The 16,220-nt window shown below is 36.2% G+C and overlaps 1 long non-coding RNA gene across 1 annotated transcript in view; it reads left to right on the top strand.

The window, feature by feature from the left end:
• The first annotated feature begins 3,510 nt into the window (after positions 1-3,510).
• The window catches only part of LOC139802328 (uncharacterized), a 59,523-nt gene continuing 46,813 nt past the window's right edge, over positions 3,511-16,220 (top strand). The window contains exon 1 of the long non-coding RNA XR_011728563.1: positions 3,511-3,718. This is a non-coding gene — a long non-coding RNA (uncharacterized lncRNA). The remainder of the gene's footprint in view (positions 3,719-16,220) is intronic.

Here is a 16,220-nt window from a genome sequence, read left to right on the forward strand (position 1 = left end):
AGCTGGAAGAAGCTGACATTCCTGACAACAGCTGCCACTGCTGTATTAGTGCTACTTCTGAATGTCGGTCATTTTTCATTTGAAGAGTGAATGACCTACTTGGAAAATCAAAGCAACCTGCTCTTGTCCTTCGGGAAGTAATGCCACATTTTTTCCAGTTGACTTACCACCAATTAGTGGATGGTGTATGAAAGTACCACACACAGACTTTGCTCTAGGCTGCAGAACAGGAGGAAAATTCAGGGGATAACTGTGTTTAATAATACCTTGGCACATCTGATCATTTCTTTCCATTTAGCTATGGCCAGCTTGTCAAGGGCTACCTAAGGGGAGAAACTCTGTCTTTCAAGAGGAAAAAAATTCACATTACATTTTTTCAGAATATAGGATCCAGAATATTAATGATGAAAAAATAAGGAGTAGGGAGGGCTGTAACCTAATGTATTTCCAGTGAGCTATGTTCTCCTGGATGATAGTGTCCTCTTTCAGGAGTATTCTAGCAAATGTAGCCATATCCAACAGGTCTTCCATAAACCAGTCTTTCAGTTGCTGGCAGAGCTTAGCATCTAAACAAGACACAGATTTGATTGTTTTCTTGTATTCCAAAAGGTGCTTGATACTGAGTGCCACAGGGAATGTCAGCAGCCTGCTCAGGAGGTAGGAAACCTGGAAATAGGTGCTCTGATAGAAACCACAATCAGTGCAAAATCCAAAAAGACCGATTTCTAGATTTTGTGCTTTTGTTTGAAGTCTGAGATTATACACCTGAAAGAAGAGGAATGGGAGTTGGCGGTGAGATCTTTTTCACTGTGTGCAAAAAAATACAGTAATGTTGTTTCTGTCTTGTTTACTTCCCCTTGCTAATGTTGAGAGTGTAACAGAAAGAACACCTGACCTCATTTTTCACCAATCATATCACAATTGTTATTGAAAAATTGAAAAAAAAAAAGTAACTACTTTTAGATGTAGGAGAAGAGCCATAAAAGTGTAAGTAGATCTTGCATCTGTGTTTCTTATTCTCCCTGCCAGGCAGTTTGTCCAGACTTTGGACAAATTATCACCTTTGCTCAAATTATCAGAAGTTTCTGTACTGCCATTTGAAAATCAGAGGAAGATTGTAGGGTTTATAGGCTGGGTTAGATCCTTTGTGAGATTACAATTTTTTTTTTTTTTTTTTGAGCCTCCATGGACATCATAAGAATTTCATGACATAGGAGCAAGGCAGAGAGCTGTGATGTTTGCATTTCTGGTCCTTTTCCTACTGCATCATTGTAGGCTAGACAGATTTTGGCTATCAAAGGAATGGTGTGACAACTCTCCATAATCTTTTTGGTGTTAACAGTCTCATCTAATGGTGAATAGAGATGATGCTAGACAATCAAAACCAGCTTTAACACATGGGCACTGTAACCACATAAGCAAGTGGTGGTGAAATGAAATGGCTTTGGAATGTCAGTGTGCAGAAGGAAAAACGTGTTTTGTACTTAATTTTACTGACTGTCATCTCATCCTGTAGTGTCCCCAGAGAAATTAGTCAAAGAAATCAGTGCAACAACATAAGAGGAAACAATATCAGATAATACTATATAGTTGTTTAATCCAGTGTCAAGCTCTCTAAGAGAGGATAAACTTCATCTGATTAAAAACTCCACTTTTGGGAGGTTTATTACCCTCTTCAGGTTACTAACAGTGGTTCTCAAAGGTAATGATGAAGAAGTAGAATGTCATCAATCATCCCACATTGTCTGCTTTAAACCCCTCTGGATGCTCTAAGAAGAATATTGAGCTCCTTTTTTCGACTGTGAGATTCAATTCTAGCACACTAGAAATTGTAAGTAGACAATGAGTAAAGAAGAGAACTGTCCACAAATCAAATTCTTTCTCGTTTAAATGCTATTTATTCCAGACAAAGTATCTGAAAAAACAGCTGAAGTTTTGAAAGTGTCTGCAAGAAGGAGGCAACAATGGTATTTTTTCTCCTCAAATATTGAAAGATTTCCGGTAGGGGATAAAGGAGAAGAGGCATCTATTATAGTACTTTTTGGAGGTCTCAGGGTTAACATTCCTCAGAGAACTTGAGGAAGAGACAGTTCTGTAACAGAACAGATTTTGAAAATTTACATCTTGACATGAGCCCCTGTTTCCCAGTTCTGTGAAAACTCCAGGTGGTTTTACCATTGCAGTTAACTCATAAGTAGCTGGACAACCCTGAAGTACAAAGTGGGTTCCCATGAACCCATGGAAGAAGCTTTCAGGAATGTCTTTGGAGTCTATGAGAACCACCTTACACAGATGCATTGCTTTCACAACCCCCTTTTGCTTAGCAGCTGAAGTGGGAAGACAGAGAAGCCCAATTCATATATTCTATTCTTAAACTGAAAACTGGGCTGAGGGGGAACGAGAAGGTTCCCCCTTTTAAACCCAGAGCTAAACCTTAGTAGCTTTCCAGTGCTTTTAACAAAAGATCGTGTATTGCATTTCATGCCATTAGTGTGACTTGAAAAGAAAGCTTAAGAAATCTCAATTTTTTTAACAAAACCCAGAGTGTATGCAATGTGGAATATTGTTGTCATTCTTAATGTCAATAGTTAATTTTGTAATTTGTTAGCTAAATATTGTAGCCAATAGTTATCTATTAAACTCATATCCAGCATCCTAGGTGTTTATTGGTTTAGTATTTTTTTTAACTAGGGGATTTTGAACACCACAGTAGTCAAAAGGTTAAAGAATATTTTCATTAATTCACTACAGGCCCTGGCAGTTCTTATATTAGTAGCTTCATGAAAGCATTAGCTAGAAGTTGCCCCTTTAGGTTCAAGTGGTAGTCACTAAATACTTTGTGACCAATTAAAGTTTCTGCTTTGATAACCAAATGCCAATGAAATTGTGATTTGATCAAAACAGTGAAGCAAAGCTCTGACATAATTTATTTCTTACATTACAATTACTATGTTGCAAAAAAAAAAAAAAAATTTCAAGAAATATGTTGACAGTAATATAATTTAAAATATAGCTAGAGCACTAGACTTTAATAATGAATAGTGTATTAATTTATTTATCATGATTTTTCCATTTACCAAAATAATTGTCTTGAAATCATATAGAAAGATTTTCTGTTACTTAGACTACAGAGGTTTAGTTTGTGCTGCCAAATCAAAATGAGAAACAGTTGTTAAGTGGTAAGCAGCACTTTAAAATTGCTGGCCTTTTGTACTCATGTTTACATTTAATGCTCAGTCTGAATTTTCTGATGCATTATGGTAATAAAAATTGCACTACATCTCCTCTAATAGCTGTAGCCTTTGACCTTCTTGGCATCAAGAGATAATAGCAAGCAAAGTAGGTAAACAACATATGCTTGCTGCATAGTTAGGCCTGAAATTGGCATCTGGTGGGAATGGAAACTGTCCCTGTTTCAAGGTTTTCTGCTATTCGGTGGCTTGCGTAGGTTGAATACTTCAGTTGTGTTTGAAAAAAGTTTATTCTTCCCTCTTCCTCTTACAGGATGAGAGACAAAGCTAGGGAATCCATACCATCAACAAGCTGAAATACAAATTGAAAGGTGATGCACACCATGAAGTGATACACAATGCTGAGATTGCTGAAGCAAGGATGGAGCACGGGGCACTCTGGGTGCAGAAGGAGCATCCTTTTTCTGCTGCTTTTCTGGGCTAATTAAATGGGATTTAGCACATTTTCCCCAAGCTGGTACCACTGGGTGAGCATCATGTTACTTAGTAACTATCTTACTCTCTAGTTCAGAGCTGTAGTACAGAAATGAATCCCCAGAACCATGCCTTCGTGGCAGTGTTGGCATCCAGACAAAACCCACAGCTTGTCTGATGAAACTGAGTTTTAGAATAAATCATTTTGATGTTATATTTTTCTCATAAAATAAGAGTGACCAGTAGTGGAAAGGCCAGTCCTAGGCTCTCCTTATTAAGGAAAGCTATACAAAATGAGTACTTATCTCTGGTAGGTAGAAATTCCTATTTTTGCTCTGGTATGATTTCATGTTCACGTAAGGAAGCAGACCTTGCAGTCTCATGAACTGTCAAAAAACCCAAATGTTTCTAGAAACGGTACTGAAGAAAGCATTTGTAGAGAGGACTGAATTATTTGTATATTGATAATGAGTATTGAAGAGTGAGAGGCTTCTTTTTGAGGACTTGAAGGTGAGTGAGCACTTGAACCTTAAGCCATTAATGCAAGGAAGTGGTCAGTACTACTTTGGAGAGGATGATAAATACTTTGTATAGATTTCTTTCCACCACCATTTTTTCCCCTCCTGTACTGTTTAAGTAGATCACTTTTCTTCCTAAAGCAGAGTATAGCTTTTGCCATTTCCAATTAAATGCTTTAGCTGGACCTTGCAGGGTAGTATAAATATTTATTATACTACATGATATGAAAAGAAAAAAGAAATGAAAATGGCTTTTTTTGGGAAAAAAATGTTCGCATGTGGTCGGCAAATTATCCCCATTTTTCAAAAAATAAAACATGCAAACATGCAATGCTCCATCTTCCTCTGTGTTTGGAACATGAAAAGAGTGGTGAAAGCAAATTTTTCTACTTTGTCCTGAAATGGAAAAGGGAAACAGCACAATTCCCAACACGTGAAATCACATTGTCATTTGTGGGGCTCAGAAAGCCATTTCAGCTGTCACATCTTCATGTTAAGTTGTCACATCAACTTCTGGTATATAAGAGGTCAAAACCACCTACAGAGTGCTACTTTGTAAGAAATAAGTCAAGGAATTTTCTCAAGTACAGGTATGTGTTAATTATGTGATCATTTAGTGGAAAAGGAGTTTAAAAACTAAAACAGAGCTTAAAAGAAATCAGAACAACTTAGTGGCTGTAGTGCTCCACATATAAAAATCACCAAATCTATTTTATAAAACTGGGAAGTTTCAGTTGCTGGATCAAGGGTAGATTTCTTCCATATTTGAACTGACATAGGAAACTTACTCAGGCACTTTTGTCACCAGCTCTCAGCTTGGTGGTTCTTAATCTCTAAAGCTTTCAAGCTGTTTCTTGTCTGACACCATGTATGCTATGCTGGTAACATGTTGGCATTTTTATTCTTTCAACTACAAAGGAACATAAAAATTATATGAAAGGAAGAAAGAAAAAAGCTATTATGAGCACCTGACCTAGATTTGAATCCTTTTCAGAGCAAAATGGTTCATGGTAACTTTGACTGTATCCTCCAGGTTTTGGGCTTTGTAAATCTGCCGTGGTATCACATCTGGGTGGCCTGCTCAGTCTGATGTCTCAACTAATTCCTTGTAATCTCTATTAGGTAGAAGTGAAGCTAAAAACCCCTATGGTTATGGTGCCACTGAATACTCATTTTATCTCCTTATCCTGTTTGTTTCTTTCAGACTGTGCCACTCTTAAATCTTACAGCAAATCTTTATTAGTTTGTGCATTTACACATACAGATCAGTTAGTGCCCATCACACCTTGGTGCTCAGTCTGTTGGATATGAGCAGTGGGATAAAAGCTTTTTGTTGAAATAAAGAAGGTGAAAGAGGCAAATTTCTGGTGCATTAGTGACCTGAGCTTGTGCAGTAAATACCAAGACAAAATCCTGGCAGGCAGTACTGGCTGTTGTGCCCCAGGTTCTCCTGAAACTGTATTAAAGTTGCATGTTGTCCAATTTTGGTCCTTCAGTAGTGGGACTGTTTCCTCAAAACTCTGCATTTTCAGCCTTGCCTCTAAGGAAGGTAGGAGCATAGCTGATTACCTTTTGTTTAGTTTTCTGTAAATTTCATAAGAGTGTTCCACAATATCCTGTTTTCATAGATCCACATACCCACAGGAAACTGATCTGCCTTTTATTAAGAATATGTGCATTACATATAAAGTTAATGTGTTCTTAGTTTACTGCCTTTTCTTTAAAAGAGGAATGTCTCTTGCCAGTCTCCACTCATAAGAAAAACTAATGTTGAAGAAATTCAGAATTCATTAGTGTTTATTTGGTGTTCTTGCTGTGTGGTGTTTTGTTTCATTTCCTCTTTCCCAGTGTGTTTCTACATCTGTCCCTGTTTGGCACTAAGATGAAAGGGTTAAGCCAGTGTATCTAAATGGCAGTTAAAGAAAGCTTTTTTGAGTAATATATAAAAAAGCAAAACCAAAGCCAGGACCTAGGAGGTGCCTTGACAGGTAGAATTCTTGTATGTATATGACACAAACTACACCTTTATCTTCTAAAATTTCAATAGATTCCTTTTTCTATGAGAATTCACAGTGCCATGCAGCCAAACAAGGGAGTAACATAAATACTTTTCTAGTTGCTGCTTTTGTGCATAGGACATGATTACATGGAGGGACTATCTATGTCAAAATTGAATTGCAAAGAAATATTGTCACATTTAAAATTTCAGAAGGAATGCTATTTCTAGTGATAAAAATGTGATGCTTGAAAGAATTCAGGTTGTCTGGACTTCTGGGCTTTTGTTAGGTGGTTTCAGAAGTTGGGCTTCTTTCACAGCAAACATTCTGCAGTAGTCACTGGTGATGAAAATAAGTTGGATAAAATGAAGAATAACCTTGTTGGTGTTATAAAGTCTGTTTCATTTGGATCATGCTTTCCCAGAAGTGTTTTGTTATAGCAGTGCAGACTGCCTTGCTCTATTGACTGAAGTTTCCATTGGAAAGGAGACATGATCATATCTGAACTATGGATTTGAAAAGTATGTAGGAGATAAAGACTGGAACTGAATATTGATCAAAGAGTTGGGGATTCATAGAAGGAAAACCCATCAACAATTTCTAAGAGAGCCATCTCTGGCTCATAAAGCTTTTGCGATCTCATGGATCACTGCTTGCTGGCACTGTGCCCTTTTGCTTCTCCTGGCAACCACTTTTATCCTGTTGCAGGATACCAGGTTACAACAGGGTGTACTAGGTAATGCTTGTCTTACTTGTATTCTTCAGACTTTGACCAAAGAGTCAGATCTGGAGGAAAAAATGACTGTGTAATGAAGTCCATCCCTTAATTCAACAGCAGCTACATCAGGATGTTTCACACCTCTTCTGCTTGGGAGGACCTGGTGGTACATGTACCAAAATTACTATTTTTAATACTATTAGAACAAGATTTAGTATTAAATACTATTAAAATATTTAAAAATACTATCCCTAACAGGTTATAGCTGGCTACTAATGCAACAGTATTATTTGCAGCTTCCTAGAAGGGACATAAAAAGTGACTGGCCAGTGTTTCGTAAGTTTTATTATTCTGCCTTTTATGATACAATAATTAATACAGTGCTAATTCTATTGGCACAGATAGGAGAAACTATTTACTTATTTTCCTGTCTGTAAAAATATGAAATTTATTAAGGTTACTATTAAAATAATTTTTACCAGATTTTGGGTAACTAATACAAAAAAACTGTCTAAGAAGTAGCATACAGAAAAATTACATAGCTTAATGCAAGTATGTTATAAATGATTATTCTATTATTGGTTTTATTAAAAAAAAACTTGCATTTTTTCAATTTTCAATATGCAATTTTGGGCAGTATGGCTTTTACTGTAAAAATTATAAGCAGGACTTCTCAGTGTTAAAATTATTGTTGGACATTTATTACTATGTTGAATTACATACCAGCAGATAAAAGAGTATATGGGAACTTCAGAAACTGCCTAGTTTATCTTCTAATTATTTATATATTTCAGCTCTGTTATGTTTGGTTAGTTTTTGTTGCTAATGCATACTCAGATGCAAAGTACTTTCTGGCAATTACTGTGAGGTTGGGTGATATAATATTAATCTGTGAGTCATTATGCCAATGTTATTACAGGCAAAGGAGTAAAATCCTAGATTTTATATAAGCAAACACAGATGTGTGGCCTGAGATTCAGCTGCCTTGGGATGCCTGAATTTCTGGTCATAGAGAGAGTCAGGATTGTGCCTGCAATGGTGGAGAAAAGAGGCAGAGAATTTTTGGACCTCTGTTTTGATGATACTGAGCTTGACTTGATATTGAGTGTAGGATGAAAAGCCTCAGTGAGGGAAAGGCATTCTTCCTTCTCCAGGACTTTCTGCAGCATCTCCTGTTGGGCAGCTTGAAGTTTCCACATGGTAGGAGTGGAAATGGTGTGATGTTTGTTAGGTATGTCAGGGAATACCCCATTAAATCTCAGGATCTGTTTGTTGTGATCTACCACACAAAAAGAATGTTCAGTTCATCTGTTTGTAGAGATGTTATGCTGCTCACAAAATACTACCAGAAATTCATGTAAAATACATGCAGTCTTCTCTTTCTCTCCCTTAATGTTTCTAAGCTCAAAAGAAACAGTGAAAATAAGTTTTCTGAGGAACTAGGTGTGTGACAGTGTAAGAGAAGGTGTTGCTTGAGTTCAAAGAATCAGAGTACTTGATGTTGGAAAGGACTTAACCTAGATAGTCACCCAGTGCCCACTCATTTAAATAAATGAGCACCTTTATGATTAGTAGGCTGCTGGGTGTTTTTTAGATCCACTCTGTCAAGGGGAGAAATACAGGCAAGGCAACATAGTTCTGTCTTCATGTAACACTGCCATTTTATTCTTTAATTATACTGGAGAAGGAGTCAATGGATTCTCACTAGGATTGTTAGCCACTATATCAAAGTGATACAGTCAGCCTCTAAGGTTTCCTATTTTTAGCCTTGAAATCAGCAGATGCAGGTGAAATAACACAACTTTGCCATTTCTCACTTTGTTGTGTTATCTTTATCAGGCAGCGTGCATTTCAGCAGATAGGGAGTTGCAGTACCAATGTAGTGGTTTAATGCATTGAACTCTTCCTCAAAACTTGGGTGCAGGTGCAGTTTCTCAGGTAATATCAGTTTGTTAATCCTCATTCTTCATTCAAAAAGCACTTCTGTGTGTGTATTCACACACACGCATAAATGAAAAATAAATGCCTCCACAGGTTTCAGCACAATTTATAAGATTAGATCTTCTATTAAGTTTAGAGCCTTGAAAAAGCAAGGAAGTGCAGATTAAGACCAAGGTACATTAGCATGGCTGTGTGTGGTCCATTTCTACCTGTTACTGGTTTATATTTAATTTCAGGCTTCTGTTTTTGGGGTTCTACACTCTCATTTTCTATGAAATAGAAAAAAAGGGAAATGGAATTTCAGTTTTGCAGGATATTGAGTTCTGGAAAGTGGCTACTGAAAACACCAGGCAGCAGCTACAGGTTTGCAAAGTCATGAGCAGGAAGAGTCACCCCTGGCATGGGTGTCATTGTGAGACTGATGCTGAATTCAAGTCTTTTTGGTCCACAAAAATGGGTGCCATAGATATTTATAAATTCATCAGTCTCAATGCTCTATCCACGTTTAAAATTCTTGTCTGGATCTCCAGAGTGTTTGGTGTGTGCCGTGGGTGGCATTTTATCCTGCTTTTATTTTAAGGGGTTCCTAATGTAGATCTTAGGTAGAAATCTGTCAATCTGTGTGGTAAGTGCTAATCAGTAAAACATTCCTGAGACTTTTCTTGTTGGTATAGGGATTAAAGAGCTTTACTAACTGAGGCAATAGAAATACTAATGGCTTTTTACCTTTTAGAGAAACGGGATTGTTTGATTATGTGACTGGAAGTCACCATGACTATGAATGGTTTTCTGTAGGCTGAGTAATGTTCTGCCAACATTAGTTAAATTTTATTTAGTACAAAATTCTGTCAAGAGAGTTGTTTTCAGGGTTTTCTTGGTGGTCGGTGTCTTGGGAGGTTTATTTGGTTTTGGTTACTTGTTCAAGTCTTTTCTGAACAGCCATGAATGGACTTGAACAAAAAACCATGAAGATTTTGTGTCTTCATATTTAGCTGTTATTCATGGGAAAACTACTTTTAATTTACTCATATTCTTGGTATATTTACAAGTATATGTAATTATTATTTTTTCTAATTATATTCACGTATCTATAGATTATTTTGTGTATATATTACTATATAAATAAAAACCTTGCTGTCCTCAACGCATCTGGTAAAAACTAGACCAGCTGAATGGAGTTTCACTAGAATCCATAGTATACAGGACTAAAATATGAGGCAACAGCTTTTGTTGTTCATGAAGTATGTCAACTAAGAAGAATATTATATTTTCTTCTTGAAAAAAGTAAATTTCTCAAGTAGCTTAATATCTGGACACTGTTCATTACTCTATTTTTGTCATTATAATAAAAGAAATACGATCTAGTCTTACAATTTAAAAAGCTTTTGATACTGTCCTTTGGTACTTTTCCTTCTACCCTTGTTTACAGCAAACCTGTTAATTTCACCTTTTCTGGCATAATCCTAATGGATATCTGAATCCTAGAGCATGTACCCATTTCTAAATCCCATTCCTTTTCCTGACATGGACTCTCTACATACAGGAGTCAACCCCCATTTCTGAACACGTGCTACCTTTTCCTTAAAAAGCTTCACATATAGAACTGTGTGGGGTAATACTGGCTGTTAGACATGACATATATCATCTGTAGTTTTTTCAGTGAGATGTCATGAACAAGAAAAAAGCAGAAAAAAGCAGAGGTGTTTGCATTGGAGGAAGGAAGTACACTTGGTTCCTTGATAGGCATTTCTAATGGCGTGGCCGGATAGATTTATATTTCATATAATGAAAGTTCTAAGTCTTCATTATCTAAAGAGAATTGTGATTCATGCTGGCAATTCATGGGGAATTATAAAGCAAAGGAGAGGAATGAGCTCTTAGGTTGCTGATGGTTCTTCAGTGCTCTACTTATTACATAGAAACATAATTCTGCACTTTATTTTTGCATCAAATTCTGCAGATCTGAAACCAATCAATAGACACAGGTATGTCTGGAAAGCAGATTTCGGTATCTTTCTAAATCCCTTCTAGTTTAATATGTTTTAAATTTGTTCAGTATTTTTCTTCCATCAGTAGCAAATAATAAGAAAGGCTCTTTGGAAATTAGAAATAAATAAATAAAAAAATCATGTTTCTCTCACCTCTTGCTGGGGATGCAGTTATGTGTGAATTGGGACAAATAAAGTTAATAGTCAGGTTGCTCCCTTTCACTGTCTTGCTTACCCTTCTGCACACCCACAATCTGACAGTAAAACTTAACACCCTTTGCCCTTTGGTTAGGTTCCATCAAGGATTTGAAAGGATTTGGGCCTGATGCTCTTACCTTTCCCTGCTTATTTCATTTGTCCTTTCACATAGCAGAGAATTAATTCTTGCTCTTGTAACTAACATAAACCAGGCCAAAATATCATCAGCAAATTTGAATTCTTATAAACCTTAGCTTGTAAGATAAGGATTTATGTAACCTGTTGAAATATTTATTTTCTGCAGTTGCATGGATGGTGAGAATTTCATGTTAACTTGGTTTTTATGGGGCACTTAATTGTTATTAGAGTCACCACTGGGTGGCAGTATTTAATAAATTATATCAGAGTAAGTTGATTGCTAATGTTTGCAAACTTTAGATTTAGAGGACATTAGAGATGCAATGTTTAGAATTGCTAAACATATTTTGTCTTTTTTTCATTTCTCTTTTTTTAATGGAGAGAAAAAAGCACACTGGTACAGTGAGCCTGTGAAATGGCTGATGAGACCATCTTAGCAGCATGTGTTTTATATGAAACCTATTAATTTTTATATCATAGGCCTGCCAGCTAATCCATTTTATGTATTATTGAAGTCCAGATCCTGATGTCTGCAAAACCATAAGTTGCTTTTTTTTTTTTTTTCCATCGGGAGAAACTGATTTTATTAGAGGCTTGATAATAATACATGGTGTTAAGGTTTGTTTTTTGTTTTATCCTTCCTCAGTGCGAAATGTCAGCAGTTACCATCAGTAAGTTATCAGGGTGTTTTTGTTTTGGTTTGGTTGGGTGTTTTTGTTTTGTTTTGGTTTGGTTTTTTTGTTTTTTTTTTTCAGAACCCTAACAGAAAAACTGATTTACAAACTTGGGCAATTCACAGAATAAAGATTCCAGATAAAGTGGAATGAAATGAGTTTCATATGCTGGAAAGTAAGAATGCTGGAATGCATTTTTTAGTTTTTGAAAGATGATTGGGGAGCAACTTACACTATCTATAGGCAAGCCTAAACTTTGTGTACCAAGAAAATGAGAGTTTTAAAGACTTTAAGGACATTTCAAGCTTTATTAACAGTCAGCCAAGAAATAAAAATTTGGTTAGGGGACTGAAGAAAGGTAACTATCTCAGAATAATAATACAGCAGTGATGTGTAGCAATGCAGGAAGCATGATGGCAGTATCCTGTTTTACCTACTGACCTGCCTTGTTTTCTAATCCATGCAGAATGATCTTGAATCTCTTCACCAAAAACTTCTAAGAGGTTGTGTTCTGGATGTGACACATTGAGTAGAGCACCTGTATAAAGAAACTATTTTATCAACTCTGGGAAATAACTCTTGGCACACTTTTCCATTCTCTGTCCCTGATGGTTCAAACTGGGGGTGGAGAATAATATCTAACGTTATAGAAATGAGAGTCAGAGCTGCCTTGGTTTTTGTGCATTGCATAATGCATGTTGCTTCCTTCATCTCAGAACAGGCAGGGCTGTTTTCTTTATACACCTTCTTACCTTCCTGGATCAGAATCTAGGAGAGGGAAACAGATGACCTTTAAAAAGCAAAAAGCAGTTCACCAAGTGTGTGCTGCGAGACTGAGGGCTCTAGATCTCCAGTGAAGTCAATTTTCTTGTTATTAAACCACTGATACGTTTAGACTGTGGGCTACTTATATCATCCAGCATTTTAACATCAGTTTGAGAGGTAGAGTGTCCTGCTGTATCTGTATGGTGTTCCTGATAAAGTCAGTTCAGCTCCAGATTTCAATTTCGTCTTTTAACCTCTGCTGAATCTGTTCGGATAGAAAAAAAAAAAAAAAAAAAGGAAAAAGCCTTTGCTCAACATCAAACAAGCTTTCAGTATGTTTATTCAGCACTTCATCCAGAGTATTTCAACCTCAGCTGAAGCCTCTTTATATTTTCAAGCCAGGGATCATTCTGTGTTCATTAAAACTAGGAGATAAATTTATTAATGCTTGTTTACAGCCAAGAAATAAAATGAAACAGTTGATGTTTAGTAATGATAAAACTGAGACTGCTTTAACCAGCAGGACAAATTTAGGAACACCTATTACAGGCTGTTGGTAGCCCAGTGAAGAGTGGGAGTTCTCCTTTTATTCAAAATAAAGAGAAATTCAAGCACACTTTAATTCCAAGAAAGCTGTCAAAAAAAGCTATTTCTTGGAAATACCTTGTGAGGAGAGGCTTGGCAGTAAGTGATGTGGGTATCTAATTTATAAATCCTTGCACATTTCAGGACTCCAAGTGCCATGAGCTGCTTAATTTCGGTTAGAATGTAAATTTTCTTTGGGAAAAAAATTATGCTATTATGAAAATTGCAGGCACTACTGGAATTACAATTGGCAGAGGTCATATACATCTAAAACTTAGGTATAAGATAATTATAAGTTATCTAAGTTTAAGTTTATGAAGTTACTTCATGGTGAATCCTATTTTTTTTTAACTTTTTTCTGTATCTTAAGAAAAATGTTTTTGTCAGGTCACTGGCTAATAGCCCATGTGTAGCCACAGTTTCTGAATACATGTATTACACATTGTCTGTTAAAAACTGGTTATGGTTAAGTAAAGGCTAATGTATTTATAGAAAATGATCCTTAAAATAGCAAAAGGTCCTGAGAACATATCCTTTTCTACATGAACTTCAATAAGTCCTTCCAGGAGTTAGAAACTGCTTCTCAAAGACTGCCAGAAGTTAGCTAAATACAGACAATAATACAGGTCCAAAGTATTATGTAATAGGATGTAGCAGGCATTAAGTTCTGAAGTCACATTATCCTAGACTAATTCAGTGTAGAAGTATTGTCTACATCTTAAATAAATGCTAATGTGACTTGCTCTATTTAAAAAATCAGATAATTCTATAGACATTGGCTGTGATTTGTAACTTGGGTGAGCAAACACACATCTTTCTCATCTATCTTGCTTCTCTTGATGCTCAAAGGCAGTCTCTTCTGTGGATAGAAATATGACTTATTTATCTTATTTAAGTTTTGAATTAAAATATTGAAATACATAGAGTATTCATAAGTTCATTAGAAGCTTTCTTAAAACAGACTGAATGCAACAGCACCAAAATATGATGTAAAATCTTTCTGCAGTTTCAAAATGCTGGATTTGCTTGTAAGCTGTAAAATGAAAAAGCTTCACTGCAGGGTCCATTACAAAAGCCCATGTTTAAAAGGTATAGTTGACTGAAGTATCAGTATTTCTCAGTATCAGTTGACTGAAGTATCAGAATTTCTTTAAAGGTGATACAGGGATATTCTGTCCCAGTTCATAATGGGTTTACTTTAGAATGATCATCTTGGGTCGACATTTGTGGTGTCTACAGGAGAGAAAAACAAATTATCTAGGTTCTGCTGTACTGTGCCATTACCATAATGTCCTGCATCCATTCTTATACAGTTGTAGCCAATTTAATCTGGTTAACTTAATATGCTACAAATTGTTCTTCTGCCCAGAGAGCCCCATAAATTCTACCTATTTTTTGACTCGACTTTGATTCCATTTCAATTATTCATTCATTAGATATCTAAGGTCATGATTCTATATGGAAAGGTACAAAGTCACTGGAAGTCACTCGTGCAAAGTGTTGTGAGCTGAGTTTCAAGCACTTCATGATAAAAGAATATTTTTAATCTATGCCCAATGGCACTATAGGGTGTTCAAGACTTTCTTGCTTCCTCTCTGTAGATTTTTCTATAGAATTCCCATGTGTGTGTACATTTATTACCTTTAAATAGCAGCTTTAATGTTGAAACTTGGTAGGGACATATGAGCATTTAGGGGCTATTTCTCCCATTTCTTCTCTGGAAGAACTCTTACAACTGAGGATGGTAAATGCTCTGTACAGTCCTCAGTTAGACTATGAAGTGGCAGTAAAAGAAGCTCAGCTGTGAACACTTTACCCACACTGTATAAACTATTTATCTGACCTACAGCTGGTGAACATTCTTGCACACTGCAGGGGATCCCTAGTGCCAGCCTCCACGCCCTGCAAGCACCATTCCCACCTGCAGCCCCACTGCAGAATGTAATGAAGACATTACACATTAAGGAAAAGATTATACCCTGGGGCAGGAAAATAGTGAAACAATCACTGTAGGATTGTTTTGGTTTTCTTTGGTATTTTAAGTGGTGGGTATGTTCTATTAATTTGTTGGAACACTTAGCTTTTAAATTTCCATTGCAGAAATGCCACCATGATTAGTACAGGAAAAGGGAAACAGGCTAGACTATATTGTAAAAAAAAAAGAAAAAAAAAAAAAAAAAAGGGGGGGGAAGGGGGGGGGAAGGAAAAAAGAGAGAGAAAAAAAGAGACAGAGGAGAAGTAAAAGCTACAGATAAGTGATACCCCTTCAAATCACATAATCTGGTTTCACTCCAGGTCTGGCTTATCCCCTGCAACCATCCCATTCAAAAATTTTAAAAAATAATTTATGTTACAGTAACATTGTATTCTATTTGGTTTTTTTCTTCTTCCAATGCTAACTTTTTAGCTTGCAGATCAAAACTGCATATCCTGCACGCTTTCAAGCAATGTTTTCAAAATAACATCTTCCCTTTCGAATTTCGACAACCCTCTAGAACCCTCCTTGGCATAATAAGTGCTAAGGAATTAATGAAAATGATACATCAATAAATACTTTAAAGAGTTTTGGTTTGGCGGTTTTTTTTATGCTTGTTATGTAGATGAGATTGGAAATCAACAGTAATACCAGCATATTCTAAAGAGGTGAACTAAAATGTAAATTAAAAATAAGTAGCCTGATTGTCACAATCTTAGTAGAAAATTACATTGCAGCTGTTGGTAGCATTCCTTCATGAAACTTTACAGTGGGCAACTTCTTAGGCCAGTATAAATGTACTGGTTTATGATACAGGCAGAAGCTTTGTAGAATTACCTGTGCTAGTGCTACAAATAACATAACTTGAGCAAGATAAAACAGTTAATGTAATTTACAAAATAATTATATTTTCTGTCTTAACTTTTTTAGAGCATCCATGTAGTACAAATAGGTTTTTAGAATGATGTCACTGAGACGTACAAAATGATGCTTGTATAAAATATGCTACTTGTCCAAATGACTGCTTTTTTCCCCTTACCCATATCCCTCATCTAGCT

Source organism: Heliangelus exortis, chromosome 14, assembly GCF_036169615.1.
Source record: "Heliangelus exortis chromosome 14, bHelExo1.hap1, whole genome shotgun sequence".
NCBI lineage: Eukaryota > Metazoa > Chordata > Aves > Apodiformes > Trochilidae > Heliangelus > Heliangelus exortis.